The sequence below is a fragment of the Lasioglossum baleicum genome, chromosome 3 (assembly GCF_051020765.1).
Source record: "Lasioglossum baleicum chromosome 3, iyLasBale1, whole genome shotgun sequence".
In the NCBI taxonomy this organism is placed as follows: domain Eukaryota; kingdom Metazoa; phylum Arthropoda; class Insecta; order Hymenoptera; family Halictidae; genus Lasioglossum; species Lasioglossum baleicum.
In genome coordinates this window covers 15,753,275-15,775,612 of record NC_134931.1, presented here as the reverse complement: position 1 = coordinate 15,775,612, position 22,338 = coordinate 15,753,275, and the positions used below count along the sequence as shown (strand labels likewise).

Below are 22,338 nucleotides of genomic sequence, written 5' to 3'. Positions count from 1 at the left end.
AATATACAGTGTGTGTAGAAAGTTCGTACACTGATCAGTTTCAAACAAAAGTTTGTGAAATTGTTTTTTATTAAACTATTTCTCTGTTGACAATGAATATGTGTATATCCTGAGAAGTCTACAGGAAAATAACAAAGAGAAACAAAAAATCGACTGAACACCAGCAAAAAGTATTCGTACAGTTTCTAACTTTTTACAAATTGAGAAAAAAGAACGTAATGTATATAAATGAATATGACATTAAAAAATTATGAATTAATATTTGGTGGGATAGCCTTTAGCCTTTATAACTGCTACAATTCTTCTCGGTATCGAATTTACTTTTGAGGTTATGCGTTGTGGGATCTTGTGCTTCCACTCTTCCTTCAGTGCATCTTTTACGATCTCTTTTGAAGAAATTTCATGTTTTCTGATCTTTCATTCTAAATAATTCCACAAGTGTTCTAGGACATTGATGGAAAGTTCATTTCATCATTTCCAGTTCATCATTTTAGAATTTGGATAATATTCAATTGAAATAACAGTAAAAGATTTGATCGACCTTAAATTATAAGAAAGTTACGCTCTCTTGTATAGTTTCAATCTCGGCTCATTAAAAAAAAGAAGCGTTTCATTTATCATCATAAATGTCGACGTCGAATAAACGAATTCATTCACGAGTCGTCGACTCGATTCAGATAAATAGTGACTATTATCCGAGAGGCCTGACGAGCGGTGACCATCTTCAATTTCAAAATCGCAGCCGCCGGTCCCAGCTGTACGAATTAACCTTGGAAATGTGCAAGTGTTACGCAGATTGAGAAATCCTTCGATCGATGGAACATTCAATGATTCCGAGCGCGTTTGCCGTCAATATCATTTTATTACTATGGGAATGACCTTGATCGCGCATTATTCGCGGAAGTAAATTGCGGTCAACGTTGTGTTGAATTACAATTGAATTACCACACGAATTATAATTACAAAGTAATTCAATTACATTGTATTCGATTATTTCGTAATTCGAAATTCAGTCGCTTCATTCAGTTAAATCATAATGTAATTCGATTTTGCAATTGAAACACAATTATAAAGTACAGTGTAATTATGAATTATGTATAAGGAGAATAAGAGGTGGAAAAAGAAAAAGATTAGTAGCAACGATCAACATTGGTATTATTTAAAAATTCATATTGTGTGATAAAAAATAAACTTGTTTATTACGTTCGATTCGGGAAAGAAATATAAATTGTAGAAAGACATAGGACAAAATTACTACAGAAAAAAAGTAACACTATTTAATAGACTGACATCCCTCTGACTGACATTCTTGTGCATCGTTTTTATTTTTATCTATACATAAAATGGAGCCCGAATTGCGGGATGTATTAACGTATAAAATTAAGTTAACTTTTTCAATTCATTCGGAATGATGTATAACAACTTTTTATTCGTAATGACATCAACGGTCTATCCGTTTTTGCAATAAAATTCGATGAATTGGATATTGAAAAGGGAAATATTACTCGGGTTGCGGAGATTTTTTAACGTTATTTGCCCTGTCAATTGCGTCAAAATTTCCGGAATGATTGAAATTTAATACGTCCGGATGCGGACGGTAATAATAGCCGAAATGATTCCGACGACGGTACGCGAAAATTAAATTTTCAAGCGCAACGCTTTCAGCGGGAAACGATTTTTCCAGCATCGAAATAATTTTTAAACTTTTACCGAGTCGGAACACATTAATTATGGCCAATTGAAACCATTAATCGAGCTCCCATTTCGTGTCCGATAAAAGGAAAAATAACGCACAGAAGTTTAATGTGAATTTAAAAATACGTTCCAATTAAATTTAAATTTAACATTTTTTTATTAAACAGTTTTAGGGCGAAACGATTTTTTCCAATGTCTTACTTTCTTCTACAATACACAAGGAAAAAGATATAAAAGTTTATTGGGAAATTGAAAAGCGCAGATAAAATTTACATGCATAATAATTGAACCGTTTACTCGTATCGATACGATTAAATTAAACGTTTAATAATTTAGTTGATACCAACATATCTAATAATGTAAACAAAATTTTAAATAATAGTACAGCAATTTTTAGTCAGAGTCACCCCTCGACTGCTGAGGGTTAACCCTTCGCATTCCGAATTATTTTGCAATCTTGTTGGCAACATCTCCCTACTATTTTAAGTGTTTCATTTGAAATTTACTTCAAAGGACAATCCTTGACTGTTACTTATTTTAAACAATTTTGTTTACTAATTATATTTGTGGAACTTATATTTGGTTTTAACAAAAAAATAAGATTTAAATAAATAAAACAAGAAGCAAATACATATAAAAAACGCAAAGGAGTGCAAAGGGTTGATATCCCAACAACGAAAAAAACGGAGTTACCCCACTTTCATAATAACCAGCTCCATTATCAATCATCGTCATTGCTCGAGTACAGCGTTGGAGAGAAAACGTGATAGAAGATGACATTTATTCAAATTCGATTCGACACGTGTAAAAGAAGCTTATATACATTGTATGAGAGGCATGCGAGTATCGCGTGCACGCTTCGCGTAGCCTCTCATCAGCTAAGTGCACTTTCATCGCAGTCTCGCGGATAATCGGCGTACGATTTGTTTTAGCAAATGAAACGGAAATGGGCCTCGTCGAAGTCGCTTAATTTCAACGGTATTTAGTCCCATTGTGCGACAGTATTTCACGGGTAACGCTTCTGGAAAAGTTACCGTCCGTCCTCCCCGATCCCTCTAATTGTAAGAAGCCAATGAAAATTGATGGACCTATAATTCTGATTCTAATATTGAAATAAATGAACGGAAAACTAGGATCGACTTAAAAAGAGTTGGAAAAGAACTAACAAGTTTACAATGAATGGGAGGTATACATGCACCACTTGAATTGGGAAAAATGGAAAAGAAATTAACCATAGATCCTTGAAATTAAAATCAATCCTGAGGTCACTTGAAGTAACTCTTCCCTTGCAAAAATGTTCTCAGAAGCTTTCTTAAGGAGTTATTAACGAAAAACACGGACCAATCAGAAAGCGGTTTATAGCCGACAGATTCCGGCTCGACCAATGTTAACGCTACGCTCAGCGGGGCCGCGCTCTGATTGGTCCGTGGTTTTTCGTTAATAATTCCTTAACAAAGCCGCGGAGAACGTTTCGGTAAGCAAAAAATTACTCAAAATGGCCTTAGGGATCACTCCTTTGGAGAAAGTACAACGTTTTTGGTACACCCCGTATAATTTTCAAGGAAGTACAACTATTATGCAAAACTTTTAGTGTTTCTTCAATCCTCTTATATTCATATGAGGTATGTTAACAATCAAACAATTACGAACGATTAAAAGAGACTAAAACTTTTGCATACGCCTAATATTAACCTCTTTAAAGACAAATTTTTTTAACGTAATAAAAATAATTTCATTTTTCGTCCGATTAAAACATTATCAGTTTGTTTTTATTGTTGAGGGATTTTGTAGTAAATAGTTTCCCAATAGATTTAAATTCTTTTTTAGTATTGATTATTGAGAAAGAACAAGAACTCTCTTTAGTGTTATGAACTTTAAGTGAAATACGCATCTTCAAGCACAATAGAAAACAGTTTTACATCGATTTACATCATTTAACATTTGTTCAAACAAGTATACCTGAGCATACAGTTTACAAAAAATTGTTATGCTATGCAGTGAAATTTTTATTTAACCCTCAGAACTCGAATGGTGACACTGAGAGGCGCCACTAAAAATTGCTGTGCCATTATTCAAAATATTGTTCACTTTATTAAATGTTTCGGTATCTAATCAATTGCTAAACATTTAGGTATTGTATGAGGTGTTATGCTTGAAATTATATTTGAAAATTTATTTGTTTATTGGTTTATATTTGAAAAATCATAGGGAATGGAAATATTTTTTCTTGGTCGGAAGAAATGTTTAATTTTCCATTTAAAATAGCATTAAGTGCAAAGGGTTAATTTTTATTGTCGACAAATTTTTAATTGAGGGAACGAAATCCCGACGAATTTACAGTGCTGTGAACTGTTTAGTTTAGTGAATCGCCATTCGGCATAAACGCCCATCGCTTAATTATACGTATGATTCTTCGTTTGCATGAGTAATTCAGAGCAGCGACAATTTGTAGCGACCACCAACGATCTGTCGATGTTCAACAGGGGCGTTATACACGATGTCGAATATAACTGCCGGCATAAAAAGGGGGTGGTCAGCTGTAATGAATTCTTAGCAGACTGTTGGGCTTACGAGGCTTCCTGGACACGCGACACGAAGAAATACGATCGGTCGGATCGTAATACGACTCGCTAATAAAACGCGAACACAGAAAATTGCAATGTGTACGGTGTTTCTATAATAGATGCCCTGATTACTGTAATAAAGAATGAGCGTAAACAGTTCTGGAATAATGAATATGTTGAGAAAGCTTTTTCTTACATGATATAGCCTCGAAAAATTATTAATACTATCGTCGTTTTTGTCATTCTTACTCTGTATTGTTATCTTAACTTTCAGTTGAAATGTGAAGAGTACAGAGAGTGGCCAAAAGAAAGTTTAAAGTTGGAGAATTTCTATATTTATAAATTATACTGTTTTTTGCAAGCAATATAATGGTATCTGTGTGTGTAATTCTCTTTTATCTGTATTATTTTATTAGAAACGAAGGTGTCCCTCAATTTTTTGAATGGTAAGATTTTTGTACATCGTAGACAAAATCTTGTGTTAAAATGATTCGTATACAATATACTAATCTTCAAGGTCATACAAGGTCTCACAAATGGAAGAAATATTTTCAATATTTCAATATCACGGCCTAGAAATGTAAACGACTTAAAAAGCATGTGCATAATAACATGTGCATTAATATCTGGGACAACTCTAGTACAAGCTGCCAAAAATGTAATTAAACCCTTGCCGCGTATCATTTTCTCTACAGTTACAGTGATGAAATGTCTTTATCCCGAAAAACGTCGTGGAAGAGAAAAGAAAATTTATATATTTTGTGTGGCTACATTTATTTCAATTCTTAAATATTGATTACAAACGAATGAAATTTTATTTCATTTAAAAAGAAATGCGTAACATCTATATTTGTTAGACTTTGTTTAAAATCTTTATGACGAGAGTGACTCGTTAAAATAAGGCAAGGGGTTAAGAGAGCCGAAATATGCATTCATACACAAGGAAATCATATTAAACATTTACTGTAGCCTCGTCAATAAAGAATACTTGTAAACACATTACACGAGGTATTCAAAGTATTTCTTCCATGTCTGAAATTGTGCGACTTTGAAGGTCATTGTGTCGTATACGAATGAATTCGTTTTGACACACACGCTTTCATATGATATAAAAGAATATACATATAGCATTCCATTCAAAAAAGTGAATGTCACCTACGTTTCTAAGAAAATAACGCAGTTAAAAAAAAATGCAGACAACTACATTGCTGGCAAAAAATAGTATAACTTTCTTCTGTTTCATATTTCGTATCGCAATGATTTTCGAAATGAACGCTGGCTGACGATGACGTGATGACGCGAACACCCTATATATTGTTAACTTCTCCGTCGGCATTAACGACATATTGTAAACGTATTGTTTACCACGCATAAATGATACAAATTATATGTAGATAGTAGCCGCTGACAAAAGAAGCGGACGTTCCATATTTCGCCAATGCAGAAAATCGTGGTTCAAAGTGTACAATAACACTGTCCAACACCAAATTTGATTTCAATATACTGTTGGGTCCTTCTTATAGAGTTTTTTGCGCTGATTCCGAATCTGGTTTTAATTTTTTCCCTATACGTCCAGTTTTTGAAAATCATGGCTTTGAAAAAAAAAGACATATTTTTCAACTTTAAACAAATATTGCGATGTTATTATAAAAGATATTGAATTTTTGTTTACAGCAAAAGATTCTGTAGACTTTCCCGAATACAGTGATATCCAATATTAATACATTATGATTGTTTAAACATGTTTAAACAATGATTAAAGACGGAGATGCACCACTTTTGCACCAATTTTTGCGGATATTTTCGAATTTATCTCAAAAAATAAGGGTCCAGCGAAAAATTGAACTATACCACGCGAAAGAGCAGACTTTTATCTTGAGAAACCCCCCTGTGAAGTTTGCATGGTCGACGTTTTTACCGAACCAGAAAGCAAAATATCTTCGCCCGACATGTGTTGACGCCAGTGGTGCTCTCCCACTAGCGCGGTCGTTCGTCGGGATACGGCGCGGCGCGCTGCGGTGAAACGGCGCGTGGCTATAAGCGCGCAATTATGTCAGCTTACTTAAATGTAATATTTTATTAAATGTTATATTATTGTTATTTATTATTTATTAGTATATTTATTCTGTATAAATTATTTTATGTATTTTTTAATGTTAGTCTCTCGTTTATAGTATATTTAATACAAAAAATACCTTTTGTAACAAAAAAATAATTTATTCACACACTACACTACTACACTATTTACAATGCTAATATATATGTGTACACTATTCAGATATAATACATTATATCGATTTAATATGGAGCAAACTATTTTAATTATGTATTTAAGTCAATAAAAATAGTCCCGTTTATATTGTGTTTGGACTTATTTTACTCGGAAGAATCTCGAGTGTTCATTGGCACTATAATTACAATACATAGATAAGACGACAATTACTGAAAATAAAATTTTTCAGTCACCGCATTGCAGACTTTCCTTACATTGTATGTATTCCGTTGTCCGTAGACCGTCATTTATTTCAAAATATCGTGTTGGTTCTTAAGAAAACTGATGCCAGAGTTCAGTTTCGGCTTTGTGTTTGTTGAAATCAGTCGTGTCAAGCATTTCAAATCTGCATTGCTACGTATAAAACTTCATAAAAAACATTTATAGTTATTTATAGTATTTTAGTTGTTGTGTATATAATATATGTATTTTAGTAGTGTATTATATCTGAATAGTGTACACATATATATTAGCATTGTAAATGGTGTAATAGTGTAGTGTGTGAATAAATTATTTTTTTGTTACAAAAGGTATTTTTTGTATTAAATATACTATAAACGAGAGACTAACATTAAAAAATACATAAAATAATTTATACAGAATAAATATACTAATAGATAATAAATAACAATAATATAACATTTAATAAAATATTACATTTAAGTAAGCTGACATAATTGCGTGCTTATAGCCACGCGCCGTTTCACCGCAGCGCGCCGCGCCGTATCCCGACGAACGACCGCGCTAGTGGAAGAGCACCACTGGCGTCAACACATGTCGGGCGAAGATATTTTGCTTTCTGGTTCGGTAAAAACGTCGACCATGCAAACTTCACAGGGGGGTTTCTCAAGATAAAAGTCTGCTCTTTCGCGTGGTATAGTTCAATTTTTCGCTGGACCCTTATTTTTTGAGATAAATTCGAAAATATCCGCAAAAATTGGTGCAAAAGTGGTGCATCTCCGTCTTTAATCATTGTTTAAACATGTTTAAACAATCATAATGTATTAATATTGGATATCACTGTATTCGGGAAAGTCTACAGAATCGTTTGCTGTAAACAACAATTCAATATCTTTTATAATAACATCACAATATTTGTTTAAAGTTGAAAAATATCTTTTTTTTTCAAAGCCATGATTTTCAAAAACTGGACGTATAGGAAAAAAATTAAAACCAGATTCGGAATCAGCGCAAAAAACTCTATAAGAAGGACCCAACAGTATATTAAAATCACAAAAAAAGTTGAAATTTGTTGGACAGTGTAATTAGTAACAATGTACGTGTATCGTCCCCTGTTACTCCGAATCGGAACACAAGGTGCGTATCATCACGAACAATATAAAGAGTGGGTAGTACATTTTGTCGACAGACGTATAAATTACATACACGAAATATGGAATTGTGCATCATAAATAGACTGCGGATATTAAGGCAAGATAATAATTATCCAAGTCCATTGTAGGGAACAGCAACTAAATAAAAATGTATCTCTACTCATACTTTTGATAATTTTAATATAACGACAATAATGTAATGATATTCTTACATTCCTTTAAAGTCTTCGCAGTTTCGTATTTCAACTATTCTCATTTCTGTCATAAATGCATAAAAACCGCAGTCTAATCTTAAGTGATAAAACTTAATTCTCCAAACTTCTATTTATTTTGTGCATTGAAGAACAATTTTAGAAGTGAATGCTGCTAAACTTTAATTATTAAACTACAAAAATTAACACATATGCAAATAATTAATTTAAGTACTTCTATTACCTCTTCTTTAGGTGAACTTATTTATTATTTAATTTGAACAATCTAACTGAAATATGATATTATTTCAAAATAATTTATTTTATTTGAAGGCTCGCTTCACCTCCTTGAGCATTTTCGTCATTACATCTGTGGTGGTGAGATTTGAGGGATCTTTGGTGTTGTGATGCTTTGCATTTACCTTTGCCTCGGCTCACCCCACATATGAATAGTCAAGGGGATTACAGTCGCGACTATGGGGAGGCCACGAGTGGGTAGACCCGTGATATCCCAGGTTTTCGTAAATTAATCTTTTCCTTCCATTCGATCACGAATTTCACACTCCTCTTGCGATCAGAACGAATCTTGCGAGTTGCTCGGGATGTAGTAACCTCTTACTGTCAAAATTCCGGAATTCTTTTTTTGTTCATTTAAGCATTCCGCAGATCTCATCCGAGATCTATTTCTGCTGCACTAAGTAAGATAAAGTACAGTATACACGTATCCATACATATATACAGCCTACATTAAATCAAGTTAAATTCGTAGCTTACAGTTTTTTAAGAAATTACAAATGAGTAAACAAGCTTTAATGTTGAGTCGGGCGACTAATATTTCCGAACTGAAGGGTAATTGAAGCTTAATGTTACGCAGTTGATGAGTTAACTTAGATCGCTGTGAATCGAAGAGGCAACATTGCCAAACGATATGATTGATACAGGTAAGCACTTCGGGTCACTAATGAATTCCGGAAATACTTGGCTAGATTGTAAACTTGCGTCTTCTTGTGGACCCTACAACAATTGCTTTGTTTATTTGTGGACCCGAAAAAATATTCCGGATTTATCTTGACGGCCCTGTGCTGAATGTGTGTGGCGGTCTTTACGCATTTTCGTTGTTTATCATTTTTTTACAAAAACGTAGGACAATGATCGCAAATGAGCGCAATCGACGACGATCTACTGTCAAATCGTCTCGATAATAATAATTAAAATAGCAGGTAAAGACTCACCCTCTCGGCAGAAGAATTCATCGATCCTCATGAGTGGCGAGGAAGGCAAGAAGTAGGGAGGGGTAGAAGAGGTGGGACGCACCGTGCACAGCCATCGAGTTAGCAACGAGGGTGGCGGACTAATGAATTCTTAGTGTCCGTGCTTCGCTTTCGAGCATTCCCGGACACGCGAGCACGAGCAGAGCCTGTGCGCTCCGCGGTGGTTAATTTAATACAGGTAGATTGCCCGCAGGTATCCACCCTAACTTTCTCCGTCTCCGCCCTCGGTCGACCGTATCGCCGAGCCACACCGTCCCGCTCCGTCCCGAACCGCCCCTCGCCACGTATAATATACCGTCGCCACCCCTGCGTTTTCTCCGCGTTGCAAGCCGCGCTCGCAACCGCGACGGGGTTGAAAGAGTTACACGCACGATCCTTCCATCAACGTGTGCCCGCGCGGTAATGGGAACACACGAGCATCGTTGAAATAATACGTCACGTTTAAGCAAGATACATCTTAACGTGCGCGAAACTCTTCCGCGGCCGAAGAGGTTACGCATCCACCTTCTATCGTGCCGAGAACATCGGCGTGTGCCTTGAGGGTGCATGTTATTCCAGTGGACTCAACAACACTGTTTTCATTTTCTTCGTTTTTGACTTTGTTTCTCGTCGGATCAAATGGATGGACGGACCCAGTTGCCTATGGGGAGGTGTAATGCATATGGCTGAAAAAGTAGATTCCAGAGCTCAGGAGGTATTCTGGATTTTTTGAATGATATTTTTCTTTTACTAACTTTTCGGATTTTCAGATGAACTATTCAAATTTTCGCATGAGCTCCTTGCTCACACTAGTGTAGTACATAAGAGAACGGTTGATTGAGACGTATAGCTCTTTTCAAAGTTTTGTTCTTTGCGATGCGTACTACAAGATACAATAAATTTTTACCAGATCTATTCGACATATCATTTTGAAACACCCTGTATATAAGTTATTTTTGAATTTGCACGAGTTATATATTTTCTTGCAAGTATGTATATTTTTAAAAAATGCGTTGACTGTTGCCACGATTGTGGGCCTTCTGCTGAAGTATCATAATCAATATGAATGTGGCCATAGCCTGAAACAATATAATTTAGAAATTTATGTAATTGAAAAATTATTCAGCCAATTTCTCCTATCTGGTCATAAATTGGCCCATTGGTCATAAAAACGTATTCTTAAAATATCTCGGGGTAACTAATTATTTTTTGACCATGTACCCCAATACTTTTTTACGTAGAATGATGAGAAAATCCAACTATGTAATAATAGCAAGGTGCATTTCTATTAAAAAAACTTGCATATGTCCCATTGCACTGCTCTAAAAATTCGTAGAATGTAGCAGTCTTTGAACCATTCATCTTTCTCCTTTGACCTTTTGTCAGTAACTGCACTGGTAACAGAGTTATAACCTGAAATATAAAAATTGTTAAATTTTCTTGATTTTCGTTGTAATGTTAAGCTTTACAGATGAGGAAATAGTCCGGTAACCGGATACCGCGGCTCAGGAAGACACGAACAAATTTGGATCTCTGGTGCAGACACCTGTATTAGAGGCAGAGGACATTGTGCTATTAACAGTTTGCACTCGACTGGAGAGCTAAAAATTGCTGTACCATTATTCAAAATATTGTTTACATTATTAAATATGTTGGTATTTAATCAATTACTAAACATTTAAGCATTGTATGAGGTATTATATCAATTGCATATTCATACAAAAAAAAAAAGAAATTAATATAGAATGGAATTATTCTAGGTGGAAAGAAATGTTTAATTTTCAAGTTAAAATAGCACCCCGAGTGCAAACGGTTAAGAACGCACAAAGCGTGCTATAAAATCTCTTGACTTTCGATGAAGTAAAATACTTCACGGGTGTACAAATAAAAAAGAATACTGAAGCCTTACTCTTCAGACCTTTAATTATTTTCGGGCCAAATGCATCCACTGTGCATCGTCAAGCATTAACGGTAAGCAAGTATCCCGGACCAGTGAATCCGCGACACGTAGAGTTGGATCAGAGACGAATCGGAATTCACGCGGGAGATTGCTGGGCAGGGTAGGGTAGACGGCGAGCATACGAGATCCGTTCCGACGTTCGAGAAGAAATCGAGTCAGCCGCAGCGGAAAATCGAGGAGTCAAAAGGAATTGGTAATTCGATTTTAAAGTGGGTGTCCCGGTCTTCTCGGCGTCGAATATGGTTGAGGTGTCGGCCGGCTGTCTTGTCCGAGATGCGGCGTGCAGCAACAGCGGCGAGGGGTGAGAGAGAGAAGGCGTTGAGAATCTCGTTAGATCGATCGCGAGAGTGCCACGTCCAATTATCGTAATTCTCTTATCGGGCTCCTTCCTTCCTTCCTTCCTTCCGTGGCTCTCCACGAATCGAGAAACTCGGAAAATGGTCTTTGAATAAATCAGACCCCGAAGTTCTCGATCCGACATCGTGATTGCGTGTAGAGCTGACGCTACCGACGGGGGTGGAGACGGTGAATTGGCATAAACTTCGGTCTGATTGTCTGTGACGAACTCGTCGGGCGACTTTATGGGAATGTAATGCGTATCTAGTTTTACTGCCGTAATTCCCGATGTTCCCGCGAACCCCGATCGTTCTCTTCCTCTTCGTTTCTTTGTCTCTCTCTCTCTCTCTCTCTCTCTCTCTCTGTGTGTCTTCGCCGGCGTCGTGTCACGGAACTCGTTAGATTCCCGGAAGATTTGTCGTGAGTCGACGTTTTCGGTACTTAGAATTCGCAACGACATTCTTTGAACCATGCCACTGTGTAGCCCGGTCGCCCGCATCGCCGCGAATTGAACGAAGTTGAGCAATTTGCTGGTTGATAGCTGCGGTTTCTTCCCGTTTCTTGGAAGCGAAGTGTTTTGAATCGCCCAAGTTAAATACCTTTTTCATTCGAACGCAATTTCTTCGCGAATGATGCTCAACTAGACTATTATGGTGTCTTTGTACCGGTGGCACAAAAGGGGCGAGTTAAGGGAAAATGTGTGGCATAAATTACTGTGAAGAAGTATTTACCCCTTTTGCTGCCTTATGTCGAGCCAGACTCAACACCACCAGTTATTTATTTTTCTCATTTACTGTGGGGGAGTCCGGGGCTAAAAGTTCCGATTTTGAAGAAACATATTATATTAATTGACGTAGAAATAGTATCGGTATTCTCATCTTTAACTAGTAATTTATTGTTACATTCATTATATTTTAAAATTCTAATCTCAACATTAAAGAGTATCATAATAGGTTTTTATATTCTTTCATTTATTTGTCCTTGGGCGAAGAAATTCAGAGTAACTTTTTGTCCCGTTGTGGGGCAAGTTGTTACTAAACAATAAAATTGGCTAATCATTAAAACTTTAATATGAAATATTTTATGTAAATAATATTGAATTATTTAGGTTTAGGTGTTAACAAAAATATGTTATGTTTAACATAACATCAAAACTATGTATAATAATTGAAATATTATCTTCGGTATGAAATTCCTTTGACATATATTGTATTGAATTCTTTAGCCACCAAGAAGGTGGAATATTGTATAATTTGAATTTTCTTGCACATTCGAACGCTAATTTTCTTTACTTGTATAGTTCGATACGTTTAGTGTTATCCCTTTGAACTCCTTTGTCGAGTATGATTCGACATCAGAGAAAGAAAAATCTAAATAAAATGGGTTTCCTTTATTTATTTAACTGTCTTATTTTTTAGTTAGAAACAAATATAAGTTCCACAAACATAAATTACAACAAAGTTTGAGAGCTATATTTAATATAATTAGTGAACAAAATTGTTTAAAATAAGTAGCAGTCAAAGAACTGTCCTTTGAAGTAGATTTCAGATCAAATACTTAAAATAGTAGGGAGTTGTTTTCAACAAAATCGGAAAATAATTCGGAGTGCAAAGGGTTAATAAATATGGCCATAAATGCGTATTGTTCAAGGCATTTATGAAATACATAGTAGAACCTAGCTAATTGCAATCTTGTTTATTGTATGGAACCTTCATTCGTTACAAATTAGCGACACCCACTACGAGGTATTCAAAGTTCTGGAACTGGTGGTGGTGATTATGGAGGCTGCCTAGAGACAAAAGAAGATTAACAGTACTCACTAAAATTGATTACGTATTTCGTTGTGCAACCTCGAGTTTTTCACGCATATTCGATCCAGCTTCGTGCATCGTGCGAGGTTCTACTGTACTCTGAAAACTCGTAACGCTGTGAAAGGGCTACGAAGACTAAGGGACTTTCCAAAAACGTGTCGTTAACCAATAAAACCACCCCTATAGAACCGTACTCAAACAATTAACGACATCGCGCGAAGAAACGTATCGTCACGTTTCGGGGTTGCACGTGTGAAAACAAACGGGCGCCATTACCGACCACCCGGGACGATGATCCTTCGCGTACACGAAGTCGCCTCAAGATAATTCCGAGCGTCTCAAACGCGTTTTGAATTGGAATCAAGAGTCGGGGGTTGAAACGTACGAACACACGCGGACAATATTACCGGGGGTCGGGGGTGGTGTTCGGCCTATGGCATATCGAGGGGTCGCTGGAACGCTCTCGGAGGGGGTGGTCGGGGGTGAACGGTAACGCGACCCACCCATGCATTCGTCCATCGCGTCCGTACTAATCTGTGGTCCAGTCGTAAACCGTTTAATTCCGTTTCGTGATAAACCGCGGCCGCCGTTTATTGCTCTCTCGGCCAGCGCCGCCGCCAACGGTCTCTACCCACCCCCCGCGCGCACCCCTTGCCTCATCGCGACTCCCGATGGACGAGTCGCTGCGTCGATGCGCGACAAATCCGGCCGGGCAAACATAATTAATAGATATTATTTATTCGCGCTCGGCGATCGCCACGGTGGCCGGCGAACGCGGACGCACCGCTGCACGCAGGGGTCGCATCACAAAAGAGTACGTTCGTGCTGGAATACGGTAAAGGTCGAGTACTAGCGCGGTCTATTAATCCGCTTTGCGTTCCATGGTGACTGAAAGAGGTTTCCCCTTTTCTCCGTGAAACGATGACAACCGAGCCATAGGGGAGGAATCGAGGGTGAGAGGGACGGAGCGGCGGGGAAGACGAGGGTCGATCGCCGCGCGAGATGTATTTAATTGCGCTTTATCAATGCCCCTGACCACGCCGCGCGCTCGCGCTTATCGCGATCGGGCTCCGCTTTCATTTCGAGGGTTGGCCCTCTTGGATTAGGCGGATGCTCCGTTCATCCCTTTCGGCTCCGCTGCGAGAGGCGGGCACGCTTGGGGACGCGATACAGGTGCGGATTGAAGTTGTCGGGGATTATATTCGTGACTCGACAATGAAATTCTGGGTTAATGGATCCAACGTGATACGAGTTATGCATCCTGTCCGCTGAAATCCCGCGTGGAAGAAAACGAAAGTGCCGGGGATGCTTTTATTTTCGACAGTAGTTCACACTTCAGCGTCCGCCGTTATCCCCCTCAATTCCACAAAAATGGGACCTCGGATTAGGCGGGCCGATTGAAACTTGATGCGGGCTGGTTATAGGTATCTCACTCGCACATATCCCCTTCAGTTGAATTCGCAGAAGCCACCTTCCCACTTAAGCGTTCGCAGTCGGGACCGAACGCTGACACTTAACTGTGCACGACTGTATTCTGTTCCGTCAACGATGTAAAACACAGTGTAAATTGTGAAGAAGCGTTGCGTGGATTACAGTCAACTTGGAATAAATGTTTTTATCCGACAGCGTGTATCGGCAGTAAAATCTTCCGGTCAATTCGGTTTTAGTGTGTTATATTCAAATTCCATAAATTTCAGGAAGCAGACAACATATTCGAGAGCCGAATCGTAAAATCGTGATCGTAGAAATAAAGTTTGTTCCGGGAGTAAAAGGATCGAGGATTCGATGAAAATCGGTAAACTGTTCGATGGATCGCGAACGATCCAACAATAAAATCGGAGACATTCCTTGCCAGATTTACGCTCGATTTTACTTAGGTATCGCGCCCGGTTAATGCCGTCGGAGACATCCATCAATTTAATTGGCCAATGTTACCTCTGCCGACGATGGACTATAAACCGTGGGTGTATTGCTAACGAGACACAGCACAGGGTAGTTCGGTTTCCCGGCGCTCTCTCCAGGTCCGTCCGCGATTGCATATATATTGCACATACCGGGCGCGGGCTACCGGCTACTGTTAATCAGTTTAGAGTTTATGTCCCTCCATAAACCTCGGGTGGCCCCCGTCTAGCTGTCATTAATAAAACCCCCGTTGATAACTCGAAAAGTCGCAAGATACAACGGACGGATGGAGGACGAGGTTCGTCGAGCGGCAACGTTGTGTTGGTCGTCGTTAGCGATGGGTCCGTGCTTTGTTTGAACCCGCTCGAAAAATATTCGACCCCTGATAAAATTTAACGAGCCGACTGTCATCGTGTCAAATATGGATAACGCAATTCTTTGTCTCTCGGTATAAAACCAGTTTTTCTGCTGACACATTCAGTGTACCAAATTTGATCAGGATCTGCGAGAAATGGTTTCAAAATAAATCCTAACATTTTTCAGCTTTTATTTTACTACGTAAATTACTGTGTGTTGTAGAATTTTGTTAGCTGTATACTCGTTTTTTATTTATTTCTTCTATTATATATATGCTTCATTTTGTCCTACATGTATTGCATCGTGACTTACACTGTTATACATCTGTAGTCTCTATGCATATACTGTATGTATTCTTTCTTTTACAATTTTAAATGATTGCCATCGTCATTTTCGTACAGTCTTTCACTGATCTTCCACTAATCTACTTTAAACGAGTCCACGTTCTACAAAGATGGCTTTTAAACTTACAATTAGTACAGTAGAACCTCGCTCGTTGCTCGACACAGGACCGATAATGCGTGCAAAAATCGATGTCGTCCAGCGGATTTGATGAATTTTTGACAAAAATGGGAAGATGTAATTTAAAACCGCAACAACATTAGCAGAATTTAAAGATACTGTTATATTCAAGCTGTTAAATATATTTTGAGGAAGAAAATACATTTCCATGTCACCTGTTTTGCATAAAGATCCGCTGTCTATTAATCACACAGATTTTGAAAAAGATAAAATGGAACATTTTTTTCCAAGAGCATCGCCCATATTAAGTTATCCTTTAATCCCTTGCCGTATTTTAACGAGTTAGACTCGTCATGAAGATTTTAACCAAGTCTAACAAATATGAATGTTACGCGTTTCTTTTTAGATGAAATAAAATTGACTCAATTGTAATCAACATTCTGCGGCATTTTTGGGGACAAAGACGTTTTCATCACTGTAACCGTAAAGAAAATGGTACAGCAAGGGGTAAAGACCAATTTTGACAGGCTTCCAGCGTGCTGATTTACCCATCACTAGATCTGTGCGCATTTGTGAGTACGGAAATGTTTTAAAAATTATAAAAAACTTTAACACTTTGCACTCGAGTGGTGATTCTGAGACGCCACTAAAAATTGCTGTAGCATTATTCAAAATATTGTTTACATTATTAAATACGTTGGTATCTAATCAATATTACTAAACATCTAAGCATTGTACGAGTTATTATATCAATTTCATACCCATGAAATTTGAAATATCAGAGAGAATGGAAATATTTTCTAGGTCGAACAAATGTTTAATTTTCGAGTTAAAATAGTTCCGAGTGGAAAGGGTTAACAGTGTTCGATACATTATTTTATTTCCAAGTGACAGAGATTAGTTCTAAGAAAAGACGAATTTTCTTTCGTCTCGGTTTACGAAAATACAGTTTCCATGGCGTACCCATCACTACTTGCATCTGTCTGCGCAGAGACAGGGTCGAGCAAAAGCGGAACTCGTTATACGCGACTACGAGGAGGAGAAGGATTTACTGCCGCGATCCTCATCGTTCCACAGAATATAGCATCTTTTTCATTTTCATGTCGTCGCTTTTAATCCACTGTCCTGGATAATTAGCGGTCGCATCGATGGTCCCTGCTGCGTTTCCGCTCGGTGGAAAGGAAACTTCATCCCCCACCCAACACTTCTGCGGCTACTAACGAACCCCCGTCGGCGTGTTTGCACAAGGATCGATTACATATTCGAAAGTTCTTCTTCGCGACGGTATTCGGCGACGGCTTTCAACTTACTTGGCGATTAGGATTCAGGGATCTAGCTCCGAGTAACGTGGCTCCACGCAACTTTTTTAAGTAACTTTAACTGTTTACAGCCGACGAGAACGCGCTCGAACCCCTCTTCGCTGTAGACCGGTAAGCTTCCTCTTTTGCTTGTTGGAATTTTTAACTCTGTAATATTTCGCAGCTTATAAGCTCGTTACGTGTAGACCGCGAATTTTCATACAAATTCTCGGTTCTACATGCTGGCTTACAAAGGTAGACGGTAAACGAAATTTTTACCGCGATGCTCGTTATTAGACTACTAATGTTTATGCTAATTTGAATTTTTCTAGGAAAATTGAAAAAAGAAAGAATGAAACCATCTCTCTCCGAGTTTTTGTCAAATATATTCGACAGTACTTGAATGCATTTCTTGAAAGTCAATAGCTTACGGTTGATTTAAATTTTATTTATGACTCTCACAACCAGTTTCATTGTTCGGAAGAAGACCTCTGCACTTCATAATTGTTATCACAGTAGTTGGTTGACTGTTTTAGTCAGTTATTTACTAGTTGAAGTGCCGTGACCGTCAAGTTTGTGAAAATACCAAATTTTTGAACGAAAAATAAAATATATACAGTGATCGGATTGTTTAGAAATCGATACAAATCTAAATAAATGTTTTACGAAAACTTTTTTTATAAAACTATTGTGTGGCTAAATGACAACAGGAAAATGATTTTCATTGGTAAAGCAGAATATTACATTTTTCAATAAGCTATATCCAAACATCATAACTGTTATGAGTAGACTGCGGATTTTATGCATTTATGACAAAAACGGGTGGGTGTAATTTAAAGCAGTGAGAACATTAAGACGATTTAAGGACATCCAAGTGTTATTTTCAATTTATTATAATTGTTAAAGATAGGAAGAAATTGTTATATGGTTCTGCATCTTGCAAGTGACGAAGAAAATTTTTATTTTGCATAAAGATCCGCAGTCTAGTTATGAGACAATATTTAAAAGTTATGGTACAGGAGTTAATACATTTATTTACAAATTTTGGTTATGAATAACTTATTATGAATGACTAAAATCATCTCGGTTACCAGTAACCATTATCAATGACCAGAATATAATACATATATTGGTTAGAATAAATCCATTGTATTTGGTTTTTTAAATTTTATGGATATGAAATTGATGTAATATTTCATACAATACTTAAATGTGTAGAAATTGATTAGATACCGACATATTTAATAATGTAAACAATATTTTGAATAATGGTACAGCAATTCTGAGTCACCACTCAGAATAAAAAGAATAAAAATTTGGAATTTTTTCGTTTCAGATTCCCTGTTTGGCCAAATGTGCATCAGATCGAGACTCCCCGGCGCTGTGTCTCTCCCAAATAAATGGTTGGCATAAATGTGTGTCCATCTTCGCGCAATGCTACGCGCACTTAGCCATCGATCACGCAGAAATTAGTGAAAAATCGCTTGACAATTCCATGAGAGCTAGCTAGGACCGGCTGCTGCTGTCGGCATTCCGCGCGGATTCGATCAAAATGAAATCGCATCGGTCGAGCTCTTCGTGCAATTTCAACGGGGCGAACGAGCCCGGTAATCGTCCTTTTCGTCTCTCCCCCTTTCACTCTCTGTTATCACGATAACTCGTCCGCGATCCTAATTGAAACCGCGAAACCTAATTCCCGAGAGTGTCCAATATAGGTCCCCTCCTATTGCAGCAACGTTGCCGTTGAACGGGTCCATATATACATCAACATTTTCACCAGCTTTCTGCCGCTCTCTCCCTCTTTCTCTGGCCTACATCTCTCTTCTCTCTTTTCTTTCGCCAGCACCCTACTGAATTTATTCCGAGGCTACTTTATTTGCTTTCATTAAGCGGCCTCCGCTGGCTGACGTGCGCGATTACCCGAACCCTCCTCGTGCAATTAGAAACAGATCCAAGAGACACGTAAAAATAGAATGTGTTCCAACAGAACCGTCGAATGTAACACGATTTCACGCGTATGAATTACAATGTAAACGATACCACCCTCGCGGCTCGGGTTCTGTCCACTTTTGAAACGCGCGTAAATTGGTTTCAGAGAGGATTCACGCAAATATCACTCGTAACATATTTTCTTCAAAATTGTGTAATTCTGTCGTTTAAAGGGGACGAGCTATTGTCGAATTTGTTTTCGCATACAGTCGGGAACAATACAATCAATCCTCGATAACTCGAAAACCTCTATGAGACGAAAATTTTATTGATCCCCTTCAGCTACACTTGAAAAAACCTCTCTATAAAAATCGAAATAAAACTTCCTTTAACTCGAATTATTTTCCACAAGTATGGACGCTAAACAAGCCAAAACAGCAGTAAATATTTTACGATGTTTCCGTAGAAAGATGCGATGGTATTGAAGTGAATGTATTCTCTTCTTTGGTTACCGTTGAAAATACTATTGATCATCAATCACATTCTATCATAGTAATTAATCATATTAATTCATTAACGTAGAGTAAACTCACAGATTTCTTTAATATGTACGAGCCTAGTAGATTATATTTACTATATGTATACATATAATATATAGGGTGTCTCAGCTGAAGGAGGCAACCTAAATATTTCCTTTATTTTTAATGGCACAAAAAGAATATTTATCGCATAATTTATTTAAATGGTATGGAGGAATATCGTAGTAGAACTATTTCTTTCGTCCGGTTAGTTTTTCATAGTTTTTTCAAAGGTCATCGTTATTTTTTTATCGGGAAAACTTAGTTTTTTCTTATTTCATCTTAAAGCGGCTGAAAAAATACATTTGAATATGCTTAAGTCATTAATAAGAGAGAGATGTACTAAAAAAAATAAGTTTTCCCGATAATAAAATAACGATGATCTCGAAAAAACCATTAAAAACTACCCGAACGAAAGAAATTGTTCTTCTACGATATTCCTCCTTCGATATCATTTAAATTATGCCATAAATATTTTTTCTGCCATTAAAAATAAAGGTGATATTTAGGTGGCGTCCTTCAGCTGAGACACCCTGTATAACTCATCTCGAAAAATTGAACTTTTCTCTCTTCAAAACTAGTTTCAAAACTATTACAATCAGCAAATTATTAACTCTTGTACTAACTAGTAGTAAACTGAGTTTAGGTGTATTGTCATTTGGACTATAATATAAACTCTGTTTACGTACTATGTTTTTTTTCGATGATTTCTTTTTTTAATCAACGATTCACGATTGACTTCATCAATCGATTGAATCAATCGTCGATTTTTCGATGATTTCTCTTTTTAATCGTACACGTTAATAAATCAATCATGATTAAAATTTTAATCGATTATTGCCCAACTCTGCCGGTAAGTATCCGTCACGGAATCTCCAGCAATCTAGCACAATCCCCGGCGCGCAACCCAATTTGGTGTGCTTTCGGATCAATATTTTTTCAAACCGACTCTATTCGAATTCGGGAGCGGCTAGGTGGGCGGGGAGTGTTCGAGGAGGTCATAACGCAGGATTAGTGACGCGTGTTAGGGGATTAAAGCGCGTTCGCGTGGATGCGCGACCGCGGTCGACTGTTCCTGACTGATACATTTCCAGTTTTAACGATGATCCGGGCAATAACTTCGGGCTTAAGCGTGCCGTGAGTTGTGGCCCGCGCTCGATCACCAATCATTGGTTATGTCTCTGGTAATTAACTAATGTTCTTCTCTATGCAAATTACCGACCGTTTCGTGCTTCCGTTCGATTCATCGTCCGCCTGTTATTAGCGCGACGCCCGCAGCTCGACAAGAAACGCGAATCGGAGCGAGGAGACACAGAATGGTAGCCATCACGATCCCGAATACGTCTAATAACGTAATTAGTCCGCAAGGCGAGGCTGGTTTGTGTAATCGAAGAGCAGCATCGAAGGAAATTGATGACGAGGAAGAACTGTTGAGTCCGTGGGCGGTCCGCCAGGGATTAATCATCGCTGGATGAATGGACATAGGGATAGTCAGGTCCGAGACGATTTATGATGCAAATGGGTAAAGTCGTTTTTAAACTGAACGCATTTTTCAACCCAGATCCATCGGTAATATGTTCAATTTGTACTGGATACATTTCGACCTAGCTGCGCCACTTGCGTTTGCCGCAACGACTGCATCGAACCTTTATTTATGAATAAATTAGTCTCTTTCTGCTTCGCAGCAAACGCTTTATCTACCTATTAAAGCCTATTATAATAACAGGACTCTCAATAATTGTGCTATTTCCAAAAAAAGCTTAGAAATCTTTGTTTATAAACTATTCTTTTATTCAATTATTAACAGCAATATATACAATTATATTTTACCAAATACCCATCGATTATTTGTCTGGATCGGTCTGCGATCAGACGTCGCCTCTCTTCTACTGTTTCCTTAGGGGTTGTTCGTCTCAGGGCAGTTTTGCATTACGACGACACTAACCTTCGATCTCCTGCGAGTTCTTACACCGATATTTCACCAATAAAGTTTTATTCCGATATAAGACGATGGCTCGGGACCGCCTTTCGTCGTATTTCGAATGTAGTAGCGATACAATCCTTCAGCGATGTCTTTCGTTGGAAAAGGGTAGAATATGACACACCGTTTCGTTCTAAAACTAACAAGGAAAGGCCACAGTGGTGAGGTCGTAGATTTCAATTTAACTTTCTCTGGTGAATCTAGAGAAAAAATAAGCTAACCCATGTCCGAGCGGTTTTGACAATACTCATTATTTATCAAGATAATTAACATTTAATTGCATGATATCCAAAAAATTCATCTACATACTTAATTTCTTAATCCTATCGCAACAGCTATGGTAGCGAGGGTGGTAGAGGTTACATGTCCAAATCCCCCTCTTACGATAAATAATTTTTTTATTTTTGTTCTTTTTTGC

At 37.7% G+C, this 22,338-nt stretch overlaps 1 protein-coding gene across 7 annotated transcripts in view; it reads left to right on the top strand.

Annotated features, from left to right (window-relative positions):
• Positions 1–19,903, top strand: part of Aos1 (SUMO1 activating enzyme subunit 1) — an 85,768-nt gene extending 65,865 nt beyond the window's left edge. For 6 of the 7 annotated variants that reach the window (XM_076421266.1, XM_076421263.1, XM_076421268.1 and 3 more), the window contains one exon: positions 18,769–19,903. The gene's annotated coding sequence lies outside the window, so the exon portion shown is untranslated. Of the gene's footprint in view, positions 1–16,540; positions 16,707–18,768 lie in introns of all 7 variants that reach the window. The other variant, XM_076421267.1, reaches the window with a different exon arrangement.
• Positions 19,904–22,338: the final 2,435 nt, after the last annotated feature.